The sequence below is a fragment of the Coregonus lavaretus genome (genome assembly GCF_964263955.1).
Source record: "Coregonus lavaretus genome assembly, chromosome: 21".
NCBI classification, from domain to species: domain Eukaryota; kingdom Metazoa; phylum Chordata; class Actinopteri; order Salmoniformes; family Salmonidae; genus Coregonus; species Coregonus lavaretus.
The window spans coordinates 33,423,148-33,447,219 of record NC_140008.1 but is presented as its reverse complement, the minus strand read 5'-3'; the positions used below and the strand labels follow the sequence as shown (position 1 = coordinate 33,447,219).

At 44.3% G+C, this 24,072-nt stretch overlaps 1 pseudogene across 1 annotated transcript in view; it reads right to left on the bottom strand.

Moving 5' to 3' along the window:
• Nucleotides 1–1,284: 1,284 nt before the first annotated feature.
• Nucleotides 1,285–24,072, bottom strand: part of LOC311149142 (protein transport protein Sec16B-like) — a 31,400-nt pseudogene continuing 8,612 nt past the window's right edge. The window contains exons 11-15 of the transcript in view: nt 15,577–15,658; nt 9,743–9,860; nt 9,394–9,464; nt 2,705–2,831; nt 1,285–1,392 (exon numbers count right to left, since the gene is read on the bottom strand). The product of the transcript in view is annotated as a protein transport protein Sec16B-like (transcript). The remainder of the gene's footprint in view (nt 1,393–2,704; nt 2,832–9,393; nt 9,465–9,742; nt 9,861–15,576; nt 15,659–24,072) is intronic.

Sequence of the window (24,072 nt, the reverse complement as noted above, 5' to 3'; positions counted from 1 at the left end):
TAGATTTGTGTGTATTGGGTATATGTTGTGAAATTGTTAGATATTACTTGTTAGATATTACTGCACTGTCGGAGCTAGAAGCACAAGTATTTCACTACACCCGCAATAACATCTGCTAAACACGTGTATGTGACAAATAAAATTAGATTTGATTTGAAAGGTCACCGGTGTCTGATTCTACACGGAAACCAAAGGAGAAACTGTTGGTGCGTCCCAAATGGCACACTATTCAATTTATAGTGCACTACTTTTGACAGGGATGCAACATGGTTCTAACCCTACGTAACTGGTTGATAGGACAAGCCACCTGATGAGTTTTCATGCAACTCTGATACATGAGACACTCCCCCCCAGGTGGAATAAGAGGGTACCACACCATACAGACAGACAGACACAGAGCAGTCTGTCTGTCTGTTCAGCTTATGTGTGGCACCAATGGTGGCTGTACATCACCCAGGTAGGTGCTTCACATTAGTGGTGGATGAGGTAAGTTCCCCCTTATTATATAAATGCTTTGAGCATCTGAAAAAGTGCTTAATAAATCAAAATAATTAATTGTCCATTGAAATAATGATCTGGGACTGTAGGTTTACCTGAATGTACTCTGCTCTCCTCATTGGCCTATGCATTCTCCTCTGCTGGTGACAGGTATGTATCACTACAACCATAGCTCCCCATCTAAGCAAATACATATGTTTTAACCATAGCATCTTAATCTGTAGTGAATGTTTTGGAAGAGAGAAAAAACACATAATTAAGATTATAAGAGCCAATTGAAGAATTTCAAAAGAGTATGGTATTGTTTTTCACATATAATTTGAACGCTAAAAAGGGATCATAATGTCGTAACAACAATGCTATCAGTGGCTATGTAAGGTCAAACATTGTGCTGGTAGAGGCAAGTTAAAACCAGACACTAGTCTTGCCAGCTGGACTATAGTAAATACTTACCACCTCAGCAACCTTGACATAAGTGCCTACTGACATAGATTCACTCACCTGAAAACCTACCAGTACCAGTGGATTATACTGTAGGCTAATATCCTTATCCATCCTAATATCCAGGCTTTAGTGAGTCTCAACATCCAACGACAGTGAGTCCCATTTACGACCATTCCTCAATCAACAACAACAAATCACTACTCTATACAAGGTTGTTTGTACCCAATAAATTATACTGTAATCATCATCTCCAACAGAAACAGAGGAACATGTGAACATGTGACAGAGAGACATGACGGGTACAATGATGATGCATTGTGGTGTGGTCACCTGTATGCCCTGCTATCTGTATCGCAGCTGCTGTAGCCAGTCAGGGTCCTGTCCAGGCCTGTTGTCAGCTGTGTCACAGAGTTGTCCCATTCCCTCACACTGATTCAGCCGCTCTGCCAGCTGGGGGGAGAGGACAAATAATTAAATATTAGATGTTCTTACGAATCTAAACATGGTAACCTACTTAAAAAAGTATTACCTTTCCACTCAGACAGAGGCCTGACCGATGCAGAAAAGTGTAAGCTTCAGCTGCTGGCTACTCGTCCGTTGCTTAACCCAACAACAGAAGGTCACAGGTGCATTCCTAAAAGCTAGCTGGGTATAAACATCTTATCTTTTTACAGTGAATAGCTCAATTTATAGCGACAGAATAGCAAAGTCAATTGTTTGTCTCCTTGTCTCCTCGAATATAGAAGGCCAGAGCTCAGCCTCAAAATAAGACTAACTAAAGATATCACCATATACATCGGAGTCGTGGGCATTTTAAAGCTTGTTTCTAGCATAAGGCATCACAGAGTTAAGCATTGTTATCGAGCGCATTTTATTTATTTATTATCTAAATATAAAGCTAACAAGGGGTTTCCTTTTTGACATTTTCTTTAACAAAGGGTATGGCATACCCTCAAGTACCCTCACAATTCGAGCTCTGGTTTTAATCAAACACACCAAGCCCTTCACAGACACAGAGGTATTTAAGGAGTGCATGGTGACATGACAGTATTGGAGGATTTGGCTAAGGACAAATCTATGGATACCATAATTGCGTCTGTCAAACAGGTAGGCCGACCTCTTATTTTATTGAATAGGAAGAAATAGGCTCCAACAAAGCCCTCTTGTTGTTAGTGAAGTTGAATTCAAATTAAGAAATGTTTTTAAATTAATTACTCAAATTACTTTCAGTGCCATGCGCTGTCCACCTCGGTTTAATTATGCCGTGGCCACCACTTTACGTTTCAGCACTACAAAGCTGTCCGCCACTTCCGTTATTAGTTGACTGTCTCCTGCACTCTCTCTCCTCATGAATTTAAGTTCTAATGTAACTTCTGCATTATTCATGTGGGTTAACTTCCTTTGTGGGAAATTACTTTTGTGACATTTTACATTATTTTATATTCATTATAAATATGGGGGGCTTATGGGGCCAAAATAAATTCCTGGCTTGGCCCGCGGCCGCCTCTTGCCGACCCCTGCCCTATGATCTAAAAGGTGGTTTATTCTGAGATGGTTTATGAATACAGGCCCTAAAGTGATTGGATACTAGGAATGCACTTTGGCATAAAATGTGTTTATAACATGTACAGTACAGTATGCTACCTTCATAACCTCTCCCTGCAGACTGTGTTTAGAGTATGTTTGGATGTGCATAGATAGGTGTGTATGAATGTATACTGTAGGTCAGCGTATGTCAGAGTGCCATGGTGAAGTGCTATACCTTAATAAGCTCTTCCAGCAGCACCATGCAGGGCTCCTGCAGTCTGAGTAAAGACATCCCAGTAGTGATAGGCCTGTGATGCCAGCCCAACATCCAGCAGACGACACGCATAGAGGAATTTATACACCTGGTAAAGAGAAAACAGGTTGCAACAACACAATAACATAACTTACAGAACATACACCTGGTAACAACACAACCTAAATATTTTTTCACCGTGTCCTGCACTGTAAAACATTTATTGTAATTTTTACAGTAAATTACTGGCAGCACAGAAACCAGTAGGTTACTGTAAATGACTGGCAGCACAAAGCCAGTAAATTACTGTAGATTTACAGGACCTTTACCAAAACACAAATTTACAGCATATTACTGGAACACATGACTACAGCAACATGCTGTATTTCTAGAATTTACAGTGCATTACTGGAAGCACAGTGGTTAGTAAACAGTTAGATTTACAGTGCAGGCATCTAGTACCAACGCTCGGCAGTATTTTGGTTACATATACTTGATATAGGTACTTCAATAGTTTCAATACCTATTATATAATTTGTAGTTCACTAGCCTGAACTACAATTCATGAATTTTGTAACAGTTTAATTAAAATACATGTATTTCTTATTTTCTAATACAAAACTAAACTTGCAAGTAGCCCGCTTAACTGCAACAACATTCTCGGTAACGGTAACATAATATTTTTACTTGCTATGACTGTGATATGTTCTTGTTTATCTACCTTCATTTAATGCATTGACTGTAAGTCCCTCTGGATAAGAGTGTCTGCTAAATGACCAACATGTAAATGTAAAAATGAACACTCACAAAGCACATTTCTAGGTATTATTCTAATGAGCTCCGCCTCCAAACAAGGCCACATTTGATCAAAATGGAAATAGTTTGAGGGCGGAGCTCATTAGAATAATACCCAGCAGTGTGCTTTGCAAGTGTAAATTTTTTTACATTTACATTTTGGTCATTTAGCAGATGCTCCTGTCTAGTCAGTGCATTTGTCACGATCGTCGTAGGAGTGAGTAGACCAAGGCGCAGCGTTGCAGGCAAACATACTCTTTATTGAGTGAAAACACGATCAAAACAAACAAAGACGGTAACGTGACAGTTCACGGTGAAACTAAACCAACTAGAAACAAGAACCCACAAAACCAAAGGAAAAACCGACAGATTAAATATGGCTCCCAATCAGAGACAACCAGCAAACAGCTGACACTCGTTGCCTCTGATTGGGAGTCACTCAGGCCAACACAGAAATACGGAACATAGATCTACACACCCTGGCTCAACATAACAGTGTCCACAGAGCCAGGGCGTGACAGTACCCCCCCATAAAGGCGCGGACTCCGACCGAGCCAACTAAATACCACAGGGGAGGGACCGGGTGGGCACTCCGCCTTGGCGGCGGATCCGGCTCTGGGCCCGATCCCCACTTCCTCTCCAACCCCCCAAAGTACCCCTGGTCCTGTCTAGCCCCGCTGGCCGGAGCCGGACTGACGACACGCATCCCTGGCTTGGTGCGTGGAACAGGAACGGACCGGACCGGGCTGACGATGCGCACCCCTGGCTTGGTGTGTGGAGTAGCAACTGGCCGGACCGGGCTGACGATACGCACCCCTGGCTTGGTGCGTGGAGCAGGAATGGGCCGGACTGGGCTGGCGACGCGCACCACAGACTTGGTGCGGAGAGCAGGAACGAGCCGGACAGGGCTGACGAAACGCACCACAGACTTGGTGCGGGGAGCAGGAACAGGCCGGACCGGGCTGGCGACGCGCACCACAGGTTTGGTGCGGGGAGCAGGAACAGGCCGGGCCGGGCTGGCGACGCGCACCACAGACTTGGTGCGGAGAGCAGGAACGGGCCGGACAGGACTGACGAAACGCACCACAGACTTGGTGCGGAGAGCAGGAACAGGCCGGACCGGGCTGGCGACGCGCACCACAGGTTTGGTGCGGGGAGCAGGAACAGGCCGGGCCGGGCTGGCGACGCGCACCACAGACTTGGTGCGGAGAGCAGGAACGGGCCAGACAGGGCTGACGAAACGCACCACAGACTTGGTGCGGGGAGCAGGAACAGGCCGGACCGGGCTGGCGACGCGCACCACAGGTTTGGTGCAGGGAGCAGGAACAGGCCGGGCCGGGCTGGCGACGCGCACCATAGGCTCGGTGCGGGAAGCAGGAACAGGCCGGGCCGGGCTGACGACACGCACCACAGGCTCGATGCGAGGAACAGGAACAGGCCGGACCGTACTGGGGACACACACCACTGGCCCTACGCAGGGATCAGGAACGGGCCGGACCGGACTGGTAACACACCCCAGTACCTCTCGCCGTGCCTCCACACTTTCCCTCTCCTCTGTGACCAGTGGCCCCCTTAACCTGGCGGCCTCCTCTGCACACCCGCTGGACCGCTCCATCGCGGCCTCCTGCTGCCCCGTCGTCCACGTCGTGAGCCCCCCCCTAAAAAAATTCTGGGGTTCTCTCCTCCCCGTGGACCAGGCCTCCCTAGTTCTCGCCAGACTCTCACCCCACTGCTTCCAAGTCCAACCTCTCTGCTCTTCACTTGGCTTGGCCCAGTCGAGACTCTTAATCCATTGCTCCATAGACCAGCCTCTCTTCTCTTCACTTAGCGGGGCCCAGTCGAAACTCCTACTCCACTGATCCCAGGTCCTTCCTCTCTCCTCTTCACGCTGCTTGGTCCAGCTTTGGTGGGTTCTTCTGTCACGATCGTCGTAGGAGTGAGTAGACCAAGGCGCAGCGTTGCAGGCAAACATACTCTTTATTGAGTGAAAACACGATCAAAACAAACAAAGACGGTAACGTGACAGTTCACGGTGAAACTAAACCAACTAGAAACAAGAACCCACAAAACCAAAGGAAAAACCGACAGATTAAATATGGCTCCCAATCAGAGACAACCAGCAAACAGCTGACACTCGTTGCCTCTGATTGGGAGTCACTCAGGCCAACACAGAAATACGGAACATAGATCTACACACCCTGGCTCAACATAACAGTGTCCCCAGAGCCAGGGCGTGACAGCATTAAACTAAGTAAAACATATTGTAACCGTTACTGAGAATGTTGTTCTAGTTAAGGATATTCAAGGTTTTTGTACATTATTGTAATATTAACAGTAACTTGCCACCAGCCTCCTGTAAGTTGCTGTAATATCAAAGCAACAATACTGTAACATTTGCCTACTATACTGTAAGAAAGTAAATGCTACTGTAATATTGGTATTTTACTGTAATTAAATGGGATTGTTGCAAACAGGTTGGCTGCTAGGTATTGTATATTACAGCATATAGTATATCCAGGGTTTTATATCACTTGCATTTCTAGAGGCATAAACAAAGGCTTAAAAACTGGCTGTGATTACACGGCAAAACTGATCAAAAGGACATGGCTAAACACTCAACCATTAAAGGTTTAAGATATAATGCCACCACAAAGATGGCCACCAGTCCACCCACCGTCGAATGTCAAATGAGATGGTCATGTCTATTCCATTATCTATATTTCTATGATGTCAATAGGTTTCTTATGGAGGACTGACAGTATAGTTTAAAATAACAGATATTCCCATTCAAGTCAACATTCTCTGATGTGTGGACCTCCAGCCATCTTTGTGGTAAAATTTGATAGTTGAAATGTCCATTTGATTCCCATTGTAGTACATTTATCAGTCAAAACAAGACACCGACCCTGTATTCAAGAGCATGTTGTGTCTCAACCGATGACGGGCACAAAAAAGAAAAACCTCAGATGATGTAAAATAGGGTCTAAGCTACAGCATATGTGAATATGGAAAAAATAAGAATTTACGTATTTCTTTAGATCATTGACATTTAAAGTTCAAACATTTAAAGTTTTTATAAATACAAAAATCAGGAAATTATCAAATAGTTTGACAACCATGTTTGTAAGCTTTTCAATTATATGAATCTAAACAGATTATCTTTTCAGTGATGAAGACATGGATGATGTCTCATTGTATGGTGGGGCATGCAATATACAGTGCCTTGCAAAAGTATTCAGCCCCTTTGGCATTTTTCCTATTTTGTTGCATTACAACCTGTAATTTAAATTGATTTTTATTTGGATTTCATGTAATGGACATACACAAAATAGTCCAAATTGATGAAGTGAAATTAAAAAAATAACTAGTTTCAAAAAATGCAAAAAAAATTATAACGGAAAAGAGGTGCGTGCATACAGTGGGGAGAACAAGTATTTGATACACTGCCGATTTTGCAGGTTTTCCTACTTACAAAGCATGTAGATGTCTGTACTTTTTTTTATCATAGGTACACTTCAACTGTGAGAGACGGAATCTAAAACAAAAATCCAGAAAATCACATTGTATGATTTTTAAGTAATTAATTTGCATTTTATTGCATGACATAAGTATTTGATCACCTACCAACCAGTAAGAATTCCGGCTCTCACAGACCTGTTAGTTATTCTTTACAGACCTCTACATGCTTTGTAAGTAGGAACATCTGCAAAATCGGCAGTGTATCAAATACTTGTTCTCCCCACTGTATGTATTCACCCCCTTTCCTATGAAGGCCCTAAATGGTTGAAAGTGGTAGGCATTTTGTCTAAATCAAATGATACAAACCCCCAAAAATCCATTTTAATTCCAGGTTGTAAGGCAACAAAATAGGAAAAATGCCAAGGGGGGTGAATACTTCCGCAAGCCACTGTAAGTAAATTTGAGAACCTTTATCTCTTGAATGTTTTGGCATTCAGGACCAAAAAAAACACTTTCTGAGCATGTCTACAATGAGCAAATATGTATGGAAGGTTTTGTTCAAATCAAAAGGGGTGCTGTCAAAAAGGATTGAATTCAAATGGATTTACCCCATGACAAGTCATAGCATTACACTTTCAGTGGCATCCCCCATCATATCAGGGCCTGTGGTCACGCTGTTCTCCTTTTCTAAAATAAGCAGCTCCTTTTCTTCCCACATAGCAAGACATTGAATGCCAAGACATTACTTTGGAGTTCTACAGTGAGTCCCTGAAGACATTGCCCTCTCATTAGGAAAACATTAAGGGGGATGAGGGGATCAACCAAATACTTGTGACCGGAAAGGTGAATAAGATCATATATCGGCACTCCTACTCTGAGACTACTTTGTGACGCAGGACAGCCTTCTATTTGGAATAGCAAAACAAGCAGTTCCAATCTATTCAGCATGACAAGACATTGCATGACAGAACTGTCCTAGAGGACATTATCTGCTCGTTAAGAGTGGACGAGGGGATCACCAACCAGATACATGATACAGATGTGAGAGGAGCGTAAATAGGATTTGGATGAGCTCACCTGTTGCTGTTGCTCAGAAGCACCAGACTCTCTGTCTGAATCGTACTACACCGGCTCTGACGCTTGTCGGATGTGGCAGGGCTTGAAAACTATTACAGACTACAAAGGGAAGCAAAGCCGCGAGCTTCCCAGTGACACAAGCCTACCAGACGAGCTAAACCACTTCTATGCTCGCTTCGAGGCAAGCAACACTGAAGCATGCATGAGAGCACCAGCTGTTCCGGATGACTATGTGATCACGCTCTCCGTAGCCGATGTGAGTAAGACTTTTAAGCAGGTCAACATTCTCAAGGCCGCAGCGTGAGACGGATTACCAGGATGTGTACTCCGATCATGTGCTGACCAACTGGCAAGTGTCTTCACCAACATTTTCAACATGTCCCTGACTGAGTCTGTAATACCAACATGTTTCAAGCAGACCACCAAGGACACTAAGATAACCTGTCTAAATGACTACCGACCTGTAGCACTGACGTCTGTAACCATGAAGTGCTTTGAAAGGCTGGTCATGGCTCACATCAACACCATTATCCCAGAAACCCTAGACCCACTCCAATTTGCATACCGCCCCAACAGATCCACAGAAGATGCAATCTCTATTGCACTCCACACTGCCCTTTCCCACCTGGACAAGAGGAACACCTACGTGAGAATGCTATTCATTGACTACAGCTCAGCATTCAACACCATAGTGCCCTCAAAGCTCATCACTAAGCTAAGGATCCTGGGACTAAACACCTCCCTCTGCAACTGGATCCTGGACTTCCTGACTGGCCGCCCCCCAGGTGGTAAGGGTAGGTAACAACACATCTGCCACGCTGATCCTCAACATCGGGGCCCCTCAGGGGTGCGTGCTCAGTCCCCTCCTGTACTCCCTGTTCACCCATGACTGCATGGCCAGGCACGACTCCAACACCATCATTAAGTTTGCCGACGACACAACAGTGGTAGGCCTGATCACCGACAATGAAGAGACAGCCTATAGGGAGGAGGTCAGAGACCTGGCCGTGTGGTGCCAGGATAACAACCTCTCCCTCAACGTGACCAAGACAAAGGAGATGATTGTGGACTACAGGAAAAAAAAGAGGACTGAGCAACTACCTCAACTAGCCGGTGCCCTTGCACATTGACTCTGCACCGGTACCCCCCTGTATATAGCCTCCCTACTGTTATTTTATTTTACTTCTGCTCTTTTTTTCTCAACACTTTTTTGTTGTTGTTGTTTTATTTTACTTTTTTATTAAGAAATAAATGCATTGTTGGTTAAGGGATGTAAGTAAGCATTTCACGGTTGTATTCGGGGCATGTGGCAAATAAAATTTGATTTGATTTGATTTGGCTGTGTAGGTGCCAAAAGAAGTGTAGGCCGTCAGATAGCAGATATGAGCAGCATGTAACAACCCTCTGGAGGCTGGGGAGAGAAAACACTCTAATTCTAACTTAATTTAACAAATTAATGGCACGCTATTTCCTATATAGTGCACTACTTTTGACCAGAGCCCACAACACTTGTGTGAGGGTTGTCTGAGGAGAATAGAAACACAGCCACTATAATCCAGTAGAAATGTGTGTGTGTGTGTTCGTGATTGTGTGTATGCGTGCATGTGTGTGCGTGTGCGTGTGCGTGTGCGTGCGTGTGCGTGTGTGTGTGTGCGTGTGAGTGTGTACTTAGAGTGCATGCGTGTGTACCTACTGTGTCTCCCATGGTAATAATGCTCTTCTGGTGCGAGGCAGGATCTCCAGTCTCATTGGACAGCATGACGGCCAGGTGAGGCTTCCAGTGTCCCCATTTGTCACTTCCACAACACTGAGGACACACGCATACACTGTTAGTCTATAAAAAAATTGATATATTACAATTTTGTGCAATTTTTTTTACTGTTGTTAGCATAATGAACAACTATGGTACAATGAACACAAAAGCCACTGAAAGGATCATCAACTGGTCAACTACAGTACATTTGCCAAGAGCATCAGAAATTACACAAGGAAGCAAGGACACAATAGAATAGACAACTTAAAACTATTTATTTAAACTACATTCTGACACATACATGTATGCCTTTATAGGTACACTTTAGCCGTTTTTTTGTAATTTTATCAGTAACATACTGTATTAATCAACCGTTTGATACTGTAAAAACTGAATACAGTAGATTACCATAGAATGCACAGTAAAATACCATACATTTGTTTTACAGCACACTTTAAGACCTTTCTGTAATTTCAACAATAAAACACTGTGTAATACACAATAAAATACCGTAAATGTGTTTTACCGTATAAATTATGGTGCATTGTGGGACATAGTTATGGGCGGGGAAAGAATCTCTGGCTCAATAACATATTTTCAGGGGTGCCTTGTAAGAGGCTCTTTGTTGAACCCGTGAGTGAGAATGCTGTACCCCCACAGAACACGGAACTATACTGTATTTTAGGAATTCTACAAACCTTGTCCTGAAACTCTACAGTAATTTACTGTAGTTCAGAATACAATACCAAAACTGAATTTTTAGAGCACCAAAAAGTTTTGACCCAGCACGACTTCCAGTACCAGTACCAACCCAGGTTTTCCTGGTCCCTGACACAACACCAGTACTAACCCTGGACACCGCACCTACCAACTACAACTTCCACCCCTTTTCAGCAACTGCCAGCCCAGACCCCACCCCTTCCCCTCCCCCAACACATAAACACAGACACATTGTGGACTGACTGACTGACTGAATTGACACAGATTTTTCTAATTATTTTTTTATTGTTTGCTTTTGTTTCTTTTTTACTTTTGTTTGATTGGATGACCATTTGGTTAGCTTAATTTCAGTTGATTATTTTTGTTTGAATTGTTTATTATTTGCAATAGTAAATGAATGATGGATTGAATTTGAACTTATTGAACATTTTAAACTGTAATACATTTTGGAATAACCAAATAAATTGACCTTTAATGGTTGACTGGCTAGCCATGTCATTTTGATCTGTTTTTCCCTGTAGTTACTGTCAGTTTAGAAGCCTTTGTTTAGGCCTCTAGAAGTTCAAGAGATATTAAACACCAAATATCAGTTGGTATGCTGTAATATATAAGTAAATATTCACTATTAGAAATTGTTGAATTTATTTTCAATACAATTCAACAATAAAGTACTGTATTGCTGTTTTGATATATATTCACTACAGCATACTATAAATTATGGTGCATTGTGGAGAACTGTCTTCAACCAGGATCTCAGCGATCACTGCCTTATTGCCTGCGTCCGTAACGGGTCCGCGGTCAAACGACCACCCCTCATCACTGTCAAACGCTCCCTAAAACACTTTAGCGAGGAGGCCTTCCTAATTGACCTGGCCCAGGTATCCTGGATGGATATAGATCTCATTCTGTCAGTAGAGGATGCCTGGTTGTTCCTTAAAAGTAATTTCCTCTCAATCTTAAATAAACATGCCCCATTCAAAAAATACAGAACTAAGAACCGATATAGCCCCTGGTTCTCCTCAGACTTGACTGCCCTTGACCAGCACAAAAACATCCTGTGGCGTACAGCATTAGCATCAAATAGCCCCCGCGATATGCAACTTTTCAGGGAAGTTAGGAACCAATATACACAAGCAGTCAGGAAAGCAAAGGCTAACTTTTTCAAACAGAAATGTGCATCCTGTAGCACTAACTCCAAAAAGTTTTGGGACACTGTAAAGTCCATGGAGAATAAGAGCACTTCCTCCCAGCTGCCCACTGCACTGAGGCTAGGAAACACTATCACCACCGATAAATCTACAATAATCGAGAATTTCAACAAGCATTTTGCTACAGCTGGCCATGCTTTCCATCTGGCTACCACTAACCCGGCCACCAACTCTGCACCCTCTGCTGCAACTTGCCCATGCCCCCCCCCGCTTCTCCTTCACACAAATTCAGACAGCTGATGTTTTGAAAGAGCTGCAAAATATGGACCCCTACAAATCAGCTGGGCTAGACAATCTGGACCCTTTCTTTCTAAAACTAGCCGCCGAAATTGTCGCAACCCCTATTACTAGTCTGTTCAACCTCTCTTTCATAACGTCTGAGATCCCCAGAGATTGGAAAGCTGCCGCGGTCATCCCCCTCTTCAAAGGGGGTGACACTCTAGATCCAAACTGCTACAGACCTATATCCATCCTGCCCTGCCTTTCGAAAGTATTCGAAAGCCAAGTTAACAAACAGATCATCGACCATTTCGAATACCACCGTACCTTCTCCGCTATGCAATCCGGTTTCCGAGCTGGTCACGGGTGCACTTCAGCCACGCTCAAGGTCCTAAACGATATTATAACCGCGATTGATAATAGACAGTACTGTGCAGCCGTCTTCATCGACCTGGCCAAGGCTTTCGAATCTGTCAACCACCGCATTCTTATTGGCAGACTAAATAGCCTTGGTTTCTCAAATGACTGCCTCGCCTGGTTCACCAACTACTTCTCAGATAGAGTTCAGTGTGTCAAATCGGAGGGCCTGTTGTCTGGACCTATGGCAGTCTCTATGAGGGTGCCACAGGGTTCAATTCTTGGGCCGACACTTTTCTCTGTGTATATCAATGATGTCGCTCTTGCTGCTGGTGACTCTCAGATCCACCTCTACGCAGACGACACCATTTTGTATACATCTGGCCCTTCATTGGACACTGTGTTAACAAACCTCCAAACGAGCTTCAATGCCATACAACAATCCTTCAGTAGCCTTCAACTGCTCTTAAACACTAGTAAAACTAAATGCATGCTTTTCAATCGAACGCTGCTAGCACCCGCCCACCCGACTAGAATCACCACTCTCGACGGGTCTGACTTAGAGTATGTGGACAACTACAAATATCTAGGTGTCTGGTTAGACTGTAAACTCAACTTCCAGACTCACATAAAGAATCTCCAATCCAAAGTTAAATCTAGAATCGGCTTCCTATTTCGCAACAAAGCCTCCTTCACTCATGCTGCCAAACATGCCCTCGTAAAACTGACTATCCTACCGATCCTTGACTTCGGCGATGTCATTTACAAAATAGCCTCCAACACTCTACTCAGCAAATTGGATGTAGTCTATCACAGTGCCATCCGTTTTGTCTCCAAAGCCCCATACACTACCCACCACTGTGACCTGTACGCTCTTGTTGGCTGGTCCTCACTACATGTTCGTCGTCAAACCCACTGGCTCCAGGCCATCTATAAATCACTGCTAGGCAAATCCCCGTCTTATCTTAGCTCATTGGTCACCTTAGCAGCACCCACCCGTAGTCTGCGCTCCAGCAGGTATATCTCACTGGTCATTCCCAAAGCCAACACCTCCTTTGGCCGCCATTCCTTCCAGTTCTCTGCTGCCAATGACTGGAACGAATTGCAAAAATCTCTGAAGCTGGAGACTCTTATCTCCCTCAATAACTTTAAGCATCAGTTGTCAGAGCAACTTACCGATCACTGCACCTGTACACAGCCCATCTGAAATTAGCCCACCCAACTACCTCATCCCTATATTGTTATTTATTTTGCTCTTTTGCACCCCAGTATCTCTATTTGCACATAATTTCTTGCACATCTAGCATTCCAGTGTTAATACTATTGTAATTATTCTGCACTATAGCCTATTTATTGCCTTACCTCCATAACTTGCTACATTTGCACACACTGTATATATATTTTCTGTTGTATTTCTGACTTTATGTTTTTTTTACCCCATATGTAACTCTGTGTTGTTTTTATTGCACTACTTTGCTTTATCTTGGCCAGGTCGCAGTTGTAAATGAGAACCTGTTCTCAACTGGCTTACCTGGTTAAATAAAGGTGAAATAAATAAAAAAATTAAAAAAACTATTGTGGGAGGATAAATAAATTGCCTGCTCATTAACATATTTCAAGGCATGCCTTGTACAGTGGGGGAAAAAAGTATTTAGTCAGCCACCAATTGTGCAAGTTCTCCCACTTAAAAAGACGAGAGAGGCCTGTAATTTTCATCATAGGTACACGTCAACTATGACAGACAAATTGAGAAAATAAAATCCAGAAAATCACATTGTAGGATTTTTTATGAATTTATTCGCAAATGATGGTGGAAAATAAGTATTTGGTCACCTACAAACAAGCAAGATTTCTGGCTCTCACAGACCTGTAACTTCTTCTTTAAGAGGCTCCTCTGTCCTCCACTCGTTACCTGTATTAATGGCACCTGTATGAACTTGTTATCAGTATAAAAGACTGAATGGATGAACATTTTTGCACAAAATTCTAACTATATTTGTAAGTACGGTGTCCAGTAGAGGTCGATGTTTGAAAGCAGTTTGAAATAAAAAAAAGCACCGGAACCAAAGCGAAATCAGTGGGATCTCACATTTTGCAACACATGGTTTGAAAAATAATGTGATCAAACGAAGCTTCGGACGTCATTGATGACGTACTTCTGATAAAGTGATACATGCATCGGCACACTGCTTCGAAGTTAGCTGCTTAGCGATTTCGATGCATGCCTTGGAGCTCCGGTCTCAAACGTAGCATCACTATTGTAATCCCGGACAGTTTGGAAGCCTTTGTTTAGGCCTCTAGAAGTGCAAGTGATATAAAACAACTAGTATTCATTAATATGCTGTAATATACAAATTCCTACTGCAAACCTGCTTGCTGTAATCCCTTGTAATTACAGTAAAATACTGTCAATTTTTTTGTTTTGTTTTAGTCACTTTTACTGTGTTTCATTGATCTGGCATCAAGTTACCATGAATTTCTCAGTATTGTATTGGCACTATCCAGAGATAGTCAGATATATATCATAAGACATCTTGTTGCAATTACAATTATTTTGAAGACCAATGTATCCTTAACTACAACAACATTTTCAGTAACGGTTACAGAAACGGTTGACTTGCTATGATATGTGATATGTGTTTGTTTTATCAACCTTGGTTGAATGCACTGACTGTAAGTTGCTAAGGACAAGAGCTCCCACTAAATGACCAAATTGTATATGTAAATGTAAAAAAGAAAACTTGGCAAGAACACTGGGTAATATGCCACTGCATGGGTAATTCCAGTAATATACTGTAAATTAGATTACACTAAAATGTTTGGTACCGTAAAATTGATTACCGTAAAATTGATTACAGTAGCTGTACTGTAAAATGTATTACAGTAACATACTGGTCAATTGCTTCCAGTAAGTTACTGTACATTTTACAGGAAATGTTTTACAGTGTAATGTCCAATAGGTATGAAGAGCTAAAAAGGGTAGGCCTACATAAGGTTGCCAGCACAGTAGAAGGCCAGACCAATAAATCATAGATCTACAGTATACTGAAATATTATGATTGACAGCCAAGACTGTATACCTATTTCTGTTGGTAGAGCATGGCACTTGCAATATAATGCCAGGGTCATGTGTTCAATTTTCAATGAGACCACCCATACAAAAATGTATGCATGCATTTCTGTAAGTTGCTTTGGAAAAAAGTGTCTGCTAAATGGCATATATTATATATGATTATATAATGTTGTGGTTGAAAGCATTGTTTTACCATGGAAACAGCAGGGATCCTCCCATAGAGCAGCTGAAACAGGGTCCAAAGGGGGTCGCTGGGAGCTATCTGGCCTGTGAACCTGCCATAGAGATGCCATGGAGATGACTAAGCCATGGAAATACTGAATATGTGATATGCAATATTAATATGTAATAGATATGAATATGTAAGGTCACACTTCACATGGAAATAATCCCACCCCTGCATAGTTCATGTCACTGAGTGCTGCAAATAGAACCGCCCACGCCACGGAAATACTGAATATGTAATGTAATTTATTAATATGTAAGGCCAGACCGTACAAGGAAAAATCACACCCATGTTCAGTGTAATATAAATAGAAATGTCTACCGAATAATGGAATAGGAATATGTAACATTGCACTGTATGCTGAGTGTGTCGCATACAGTGCAATCATATCATCAGATCATCCAAGTGAGGGTGTGGGTTTTCCACATACATATCCATGTCATACAGAATAGGTCAGGAAACTGGGCAGAACTACATACAGATCTGCAATAGAGACCAGTGATCTGCCCAGAGACCAGGCATTCATCCATGTTCCCCCTGTCCCTGTCCCTGTCCCTGTCCCTGTCCCTGTCCCTGTCCCTGTCCCTGTCCCTGTCCCTGTCCCTGTCCCTCACCCTCACCCCCAGCCTCACTCCTCCTCCATTTATCGTCTGCTAAATGTACCAGTCAAAAGTTTGGACACACCTACTCATTCCAGGGTTTTTCTTTATTTTTACTATTTTCTACATTGTAGAATAATAGTGAAGACATCAAAACTATGAAATAACACATATGGAATCACGTAGTAACCAAAAAAGTGTTAAACAAATATTTTATATTTGAGATTCTTCAAAGTATCCACCCTTTGCCTTGATGACAGCGTTGCACACTCTTGGCATTCTCTCAACCAGCTTCATGAGGTAGTCACCTGGAATGCATTTAAATTAACAGGTGTGCCTTGTTAAAAGTTAATTTGTGGAATTTCTTTCCTTCTGTCACACCCTGATCTGTTTCACCTGTCTTTGTGATTGTCTCCACCCCCCTCCAGGTGTCGCCCATCTTCCCCATTATCCCCAGTGTATTTATACCTGTATTCTCTGTTTGTCTGTTGCCAGTTCATTTTGTTTTGTCAAGCCTACCAGCGGTTTTCCCCTTGCTCCTGTTGTTCTCAAGTTCCTGTTTTCTATTTTTCCCGGTTTTGACCATTCTGCCTGCCCTGACCCTGAGCCTGCCCGCCGCTCTGTAATTTTCACACCACCCTGGATTATTGACCTCGGCTTGCCCTGACCCTGAGACTGCCTGTCTTTCTGTACCTTTTGGACTCTGATCTGGATTACTGACCTCTGCCTGCCATTGACCTGTCGTTTGCCTGCCTCCTGTTTTAGTAATACATTTTTATTACTTCGACATTGTCTGCATCTGGGTCTTCTCCTGAAACGTGATAGTACGAACTGTACATGACTGACCAAGCAGAGTCGGTCCAGCTCCGCAACGCCATCTCCTCCCAAGGAGCCACCATTGGAAGGCACGAGGAGTTGCTTCATGGTCTCATGGAAGGTTTCTAGAACTTGGCCGAATGCCATGACCGAGCGTTTAACACATTGCTGGAGCAATTCCGCGGGTTGTCTGTTAGGCAGCCTACCATGACGGTAACCTCCCAGCTCCTAAGTAACCTGGCTGTTAGCAGCGCAGCCTCCCCGGCCACTCCGGTTTCCCGGGAACCCCGCTTACCTTCCCCTGAACTCTTCGCTGGAGAGTCTGGAACCTGTCGGGCATTTCTCACTCAGTGTTCGCTCATCATCGAGCTTCAGCCCTCCTCCTTCCCCTCGGACTGCTCTAAGACAGCGTACCTCATCACGCTGATGTCGGGGAAGGCTCTCTCCTGGGCTATGGCAGAGTGGGAACAACAGTCGGCTGTATGCTTCAGTCTGGAGGAGATCATGCAGGAGCTAAAGAAGGTTTTGGATGCTCCATTGTCCGAGAGAGAGGTTGCCCGGAAGTTACTCCAGCTTCGGCAAGAATCCCGCAGTGTGGCAGACTATGCAGTGGATTTCCGCACGTTGGCAGCTGAGTGTGCCTGGAACCCAGAAGCGCTGTTCGACACATTCCTGCACGGAGTATCGGAGGAAATAAAGGACGAGCTTGCAGCCCGGGAACTACCGACAGATCTCGACTCGATGGGCGACTACGGGAACGAAGGAAGAAGAGGAAGTCCGATTCCACCTCGCCTTCGAGGCATCCCGGAAGTTGCAGAGAGAACCCGAGGCTACCCGAGTTCCCCTGAGAGTCTCCGAAGTCTTCCGTTTCACCTCTTCCTGAGCCGATGCAAGTAGGCAGAGCTATGCTGTCTCCAGCTGAATGGCAATACAGGCTTCAGACAAAGAGTTGCCTGTTTGCGGGACTACTGGTCATTTTGTGTCCACCTGTCCACTAAAAGACCAGGCTCACCGGTAGGAGCGAGTACTCTGGTGGGCCATATGGATAACTTTTCCTCTCCCCTTACTCGCACCCCTTTTCATGCCATCTTGTGGTGGGGGAACCAGTCAATCTCTCCGGGTACTCATCGACTCTGGGTCCGATGAGAGCTTTATGGACGCTACCCTGGCGTCCGAGCTGGGCATCCCCACTCAGCCTCTCTCCATTCCCATGGACGTTAGAGCACTGGACAGGCGCTCTATAGGCCGGGTCACCCACAATACCACCCCCATCAACCGACGAGTATCAGGGAACCACAGAGAGCTGATCCAAAACTGCTAATTAAGTCTCCTCAGGTTCCCGTGGTATTGGGTTTCTCTTGGCTCCAGCGACACAACCCCTTAATTGACTAGTCTACTGGTGTCATCATCGACTGGAGCCCGTTCTGCCACGCTCATTGCCTGAAGTCAACGTAACCTGCCTCATGACATCTTCCTGTGGCCTCGGAAGTTGCCTCTGACCTGTCCACCATTCCCGCGGAGTACCAGGACCTCCAGGAGGTGTTCAGTAAGGCCCGGGCCACTTCGCTTCCGCCGCACCGACCCTACGACTGCAGAATCGACCTTCTTCCAGGCACCACTCTGCCCGGGGATGACTGCATTCGCTGTCGGGTCCGGAGACCAAGGCTATGGAGACCTACATTGAGGACTCCCTAGCTGCCAGGTTCATCCGTCCTTTTTCTTTGTGGAGAAGAAGGACAAAACCCTGTGCCTGTGCACCTACCAGGGCCTCAATGACATCACTGTGAAGAACCACTACCCGCTACCACTCATCTCTTCAGCCTTCGAGCCACTCCAAGCTGGACCTACGGAACGCCTACCACCTGGTGCGGATACAGAAGCTGTACGAGTGGAAGACTGCCTTCAACACGGCCAGCGGTCACTACGAGTATCTTGTCATGCCATTTGGCCTTACCAATGCTCCAGCTGTGTTCCAAGCCCTGGTTAATGATGTTCTCCGCAACATGTTGAACCAGTTTGTCTTCATCTACCTCGACGACATCCTCGTCTTCTCCCACTCCCCCCATTAACACGTGCCCCACGTCCAACAGGTCCTCCAACGCCTCTTGGAGAACCAGTTTTTGTGAAAGCGGAGAAATGCAAGGGGGCGGAATATCCGTTCATTATGTGGACAGACCACAAGAACTTGCACCGCCAAGCATCTCAATTCCAGGCAAGCTAGGTGGGCCCTGCTTTTTCACCCAGTTCAACTTCTCCCTCTCATACCGACCGGGATCCAAGAATGTCAAGTCAGATGCGCTGTCACGCCGCTATAGCCCTGTGGCTACACCCCCGGAATCCGAGACCATCCTTCCCACCTCGTGCTTGGCGATGTCACTCAGTTGGGGAAGGTAGGATGCCAGGTGGCGCCCCTAGAGGTGGGGGTACTGTAACACCCTGATCTTTTTCGCCCATCTTCCCAAATATCCCCAGTGTATTTATACCTGTGTTCTCTGTTTGTCTGTTGCCAATTCGTTTTGTTTTGTTAAGCCTACCAGCGTTTTTCCCCCTTGCTTCTGTCTTTCACAAGTTCCTGTTTTCTAGATTTCCCAGTTTTGACCCTTCTGCCTGCCCTGACCCTGAGCCTACATGCCGTTCTGTACCTTTTGGACTCTGATCTGGATTACTGACCTCTGCCTACCCTTGACCTGTCGTTTTCCTGCCCCCTGTTTTTGTAATAAACTTTTGTTACTTCGACACTGTCTGCATCTGGGTCTTCTACTGAAACGTGATACCTTCTTAATGTGTTTGAGCCAATCAGTTGTGTTGTGACAAGGTAGCCCTATTTGGTATACAGAAGATAGCCCTATTTGGTAAAAGACCAAGTCCATATTATGGCAAGAACAGCTCAAATAAGCAAAGAGAAACGACAGTCCATCATTACTTTAAAACATGAAGGTCAGTCTATATGGAACATTTCAATCACTTTTTACATTTCTTCAAGTGCAGTCGCAAAAACTATCAAGCGCTATGATGAACCTGGCTCTCATGAGGTCCGCCACAGGAAAGGAAGACCCAGAGTTACCTCTGCTGCAGAGGATAAGTTCATTAGAGTTAACTGCACCTCAGATTGCAGCCCAAATAAATGCTTCACAGAGTTCAAGTAACAGACCAATCTCAACATCAACTGTTCAGAGGAGACTGCGTGAATCAGGCCTTCATGGTCGAATTGCTGCAAAGAAACCACTACTAAAGGACACCAATAAGAAGAAGAGACTTGCTTGGGCCAAGAAACACGAGCAATGGACATTAGACCGGTGGAAGTCTGTCCTTTGGTCTGATGAGTGATTTATTTAGAATTCAAGGCACACTTAACCAGTATGGCTACCACGGCATTCTGCAGCGATACGCAATCCCATCTGGTTTGCGCTTAATGGGACTATCATTTGTTTTTCAACAGGACAATGACCCAAAACACACCTCCAGGCTGTGTAAGGGCTATTTGCCCAAGAAGGAGAGTGATGGAGTGCTGCATCAGATGACCTGGCCTCCACAATCACCCGACCTCAACCCAATTGAGATGGTTTGGGATGAGCTGGACCGCAGAGTGAAGGAAAAGCAGCCAACAAGTGCTCAGCATATGTGGGAACTCCTTCAAGACTGTTGGAAAAGTATTCCTCATGAAGCTGGTTGAGAGAATGCCAAGAGTTTGCAAAGCTGTCATCAAGGCAAAGGGTGGCTACTTTGAAGAATCTAAAATCTAAAATATGTTTTGATTAGTTTAACACTTCTTTGGTTACTACATGATGCCATATCTGCTATTTCATAGTTTTGATGTCTTCACTATAATTCCACAATGTAGAAAATAGTAAAAATAAAGAAAAACCCCTCAATGAGTAGGTGTGTCCAAACTTTTGACTGGTACTGTATATAATTATATACACACAGTGCATTCGGAAAGTATTCAGACCCCTTGTCACGCCCTGACTTATGGGACTCTTGTACAGTGGGGAAAAAAGTATTTAGTCAGCCACCAATTGTGCACGTTCTCCCACTTAAAAAGATGAGAGAGGCCTGTAATTTTTATCATAGGTACACGTCAACTATGACAGACAAAATGAGGAAAAAAAATCCAGAAAATCACATTGTAGGATTTTTAATGAATATATTTGCAAATTGTGGTGGAAAATAAGTATTTGGTCAATAACAAAAGTTTCTCAATACTTTGTTATATACCCTTTGTTGGCAATGACACAGGTCAAACGTTTTCTGTAAGTCTTCACAAGGTTTTCACACACTGTTGCTGGTATTTTGGCCCATTCCTCCATGCAGATCTCCTTTAGAGCAGTGATGTTTTGGGGCTGTCGCTGGGCAACACGGACTTTCAACTCCCTCCAAAGATTTTCTATGGGGTTGAGATCTGGAGACTGGCTAGGCCACTCCAGGACCTTGAAATGCTTCTTACGAAGCCACTCCTTCGTTGCCCGGGCGGTGTGTTTGGGATCATTGTCATGCTGAAAGACCCAGCCACATTTCATCTTCAATGCCCTTGCTGATGGAAGGAGGTTTTCACTCAAAATCTCACATTACATGGCCCCATTCATTCTGTCCTTTACACGGATCAGTCGTCCTGGTCCCTTTGCAGAAAAACAGCCCCAAAGCATGATGTTTCCACCCCCATGCTTCACAGTAGGTATGGTGTTCTTTGGATGCAACTCAGCATTCTTTGTCCTCCAAACACGACGAGTTGAGTTTTTACCAAAAAGTTTTATTTTGGTTTCATCTGACCATATGACATTCTCCCAATCCTCTTCTGGATCATCCAAATGCACTCTAGCAAACTTCAGACGGGCCTGGACATGTACTGGCTTAAGCAGGGGGACACGTCTGGCACTGCATGATTTGAGTCCCTGGCGGCGTAGTGTGTTACTGATGGTAGGCTTTGTTACTTTGGTCCCAGCTCTCTGCAGGTCATTCACTAGGTCCCCCCTTGTGGTTCTGGGATTTTTGCTCACCGTTCTTGTGATCATTTTGACCCCACGGGGTGAGATCTTGCGTGGAGCCCCAGATCGAGGGAGATTATCAGTGGTCTTGTATGTCTTTCATTTCCTAATAATTGCTCCCACAGTTGATTTCTTCAAACCAAGCTGCTGACCTATTGCAGATTCAGTCTTCCCAGCCTGGTGCAGGTCTACAATTTTGTTTCTGGTGTCCTTTGACAGCTCTTTGGTCTTGGCCATAGTGGAGTTTGGAGTGTGACTGTTTGAGGTTGTGGACAGGTGTCTTTTATACTGATAACAAGTTCAAACAGGTGCCATTAATACAGGTAACGAGTGGAGGACAGAGGAGCCTCTTAAAGAAGAAGTTACAGGTCTGTGAGAGCCAGAAATCTTGCTTGTTTGTAGGTGACCAAATATTTATTTTCCACCATAATTTGCAAATAAATTCATAAAAAATCCTACAATTTGATTTTCTGTAAAAAAAAATCTCAATTTGTCTGTCATAGTTGACGTGTACCTATGATGACAATTACAGGCCTCTCTCAACTTTTTAAGTGGGAGAACTTGCACAATTGGTGGCTGACTAAATACTTTTTTTCCCCACTGTATGTTGAGTCAGGGTGTGGAGATCTATGTTATTATTTCTATGTTCACATTGTAGGTATTGTGTTTCTATGTTTGGCCGGGTGTAATTCCCAATCAGAGGCAGCTTTCGCTCTTTGTCTCTGATTGGGGATCATAAATAAGTAGCCTGTTTGCAATCATTAGTTGTGGGATCTTGTTCCGTGTATAGGCTTGTATTGTGTTTAGCCTGTGGACTTCACATTACGTTGGTTTGTTGTTTTGTTCGTGTGTTTATTTTGTTAAATAAACATGTATGCATTTCACGCTGCGCCTTGGTCTGACCCGTCCTTCAACGAGCGTGACACCCCTTGACTTTATCCACATTTTCTTATGTTACAGCCTTATTCTAAAATTGATTGTTTACACACAATACCCCATAAAGCGAAAACAGGTTTTTAGAAATGTTTGCAAATGTCTTACAAATACGGAACAGAAATACCAAATTTACATAAGTATTCAGACCCTTTGCTATGAGACTCGAAATTGAGTTCAGGTGTATTTTGTTTCCATTGATCATCCTTGAGATGTTTCTACAACTTGATTGGAGTCCATCTGTGGTAAATCAATTGATTGGACATGATTTGGAAAGGCACAAATCTGTCTATATAAGGTCCCACAGTTGATGGTGCATGTCAGAGCAAAAATCAAGCCATGAAGTCGAAGGAATTGTCCGTAGAGGTCCAAGATAGGATTTTGTTGAGGCACAGATCTGGGGAAAAGTACAAAAACATTTCTGCAGCATTCAAGGTCCCCAGGAACACAGTGGCCTCCATCATTCTTAAACGGAATAAGTTTGGAACCACCAAGACTCTTCCTAGAGCTGGCCACCCGGCCAAACTGAGAAATCGGGGGAGAAGGGCCTTGATCAGGGAGGTGACCAAGAACCCGATGGTCACTCTGACAGAGCTCCAGAGTTCCTCTGTGGAAAAGGACAACTATCTCTGCAGCACTCCACCAATCAGGCCTTTATGGTAGAGAGGCCAGACGGAAGCCACTCCTCAGTAAAAGGCACATGACAGCCCGCTTGAAGTTTGCTAAAAGGCACCTAAAGGACTCTCAAACTATGAGAAACAAGATTCTCAGGTCTGATGAAACCAAGATTGAACTATTTGGCCTGAATGCCAAGCATCACATCTGGGGGAAACCTGGCACCATCCCTACGATGAAGCAGGGATGTGGCAGCATCATGCTGTGGGGATGTTTTTCAGCGGCAGGGACTGGGAGACTAGTCAGGATCGAGGGGAAGATGAACGGAGCAAAGTACAGAGAGATCCTTGATGAACACTTGCTCCAGAGCACTCAGGACCTCAGACTGGGGCGAAGGTTCACCTTCCAACAGGACAACAACTCTAAGCACACAGCCAATACAACACAGGAGTAGCTTCGGGACAAGTCTGTGAATGTCCTTGAGTGGCCCGGCCAGAGCCTGGACATGAACCCGATCC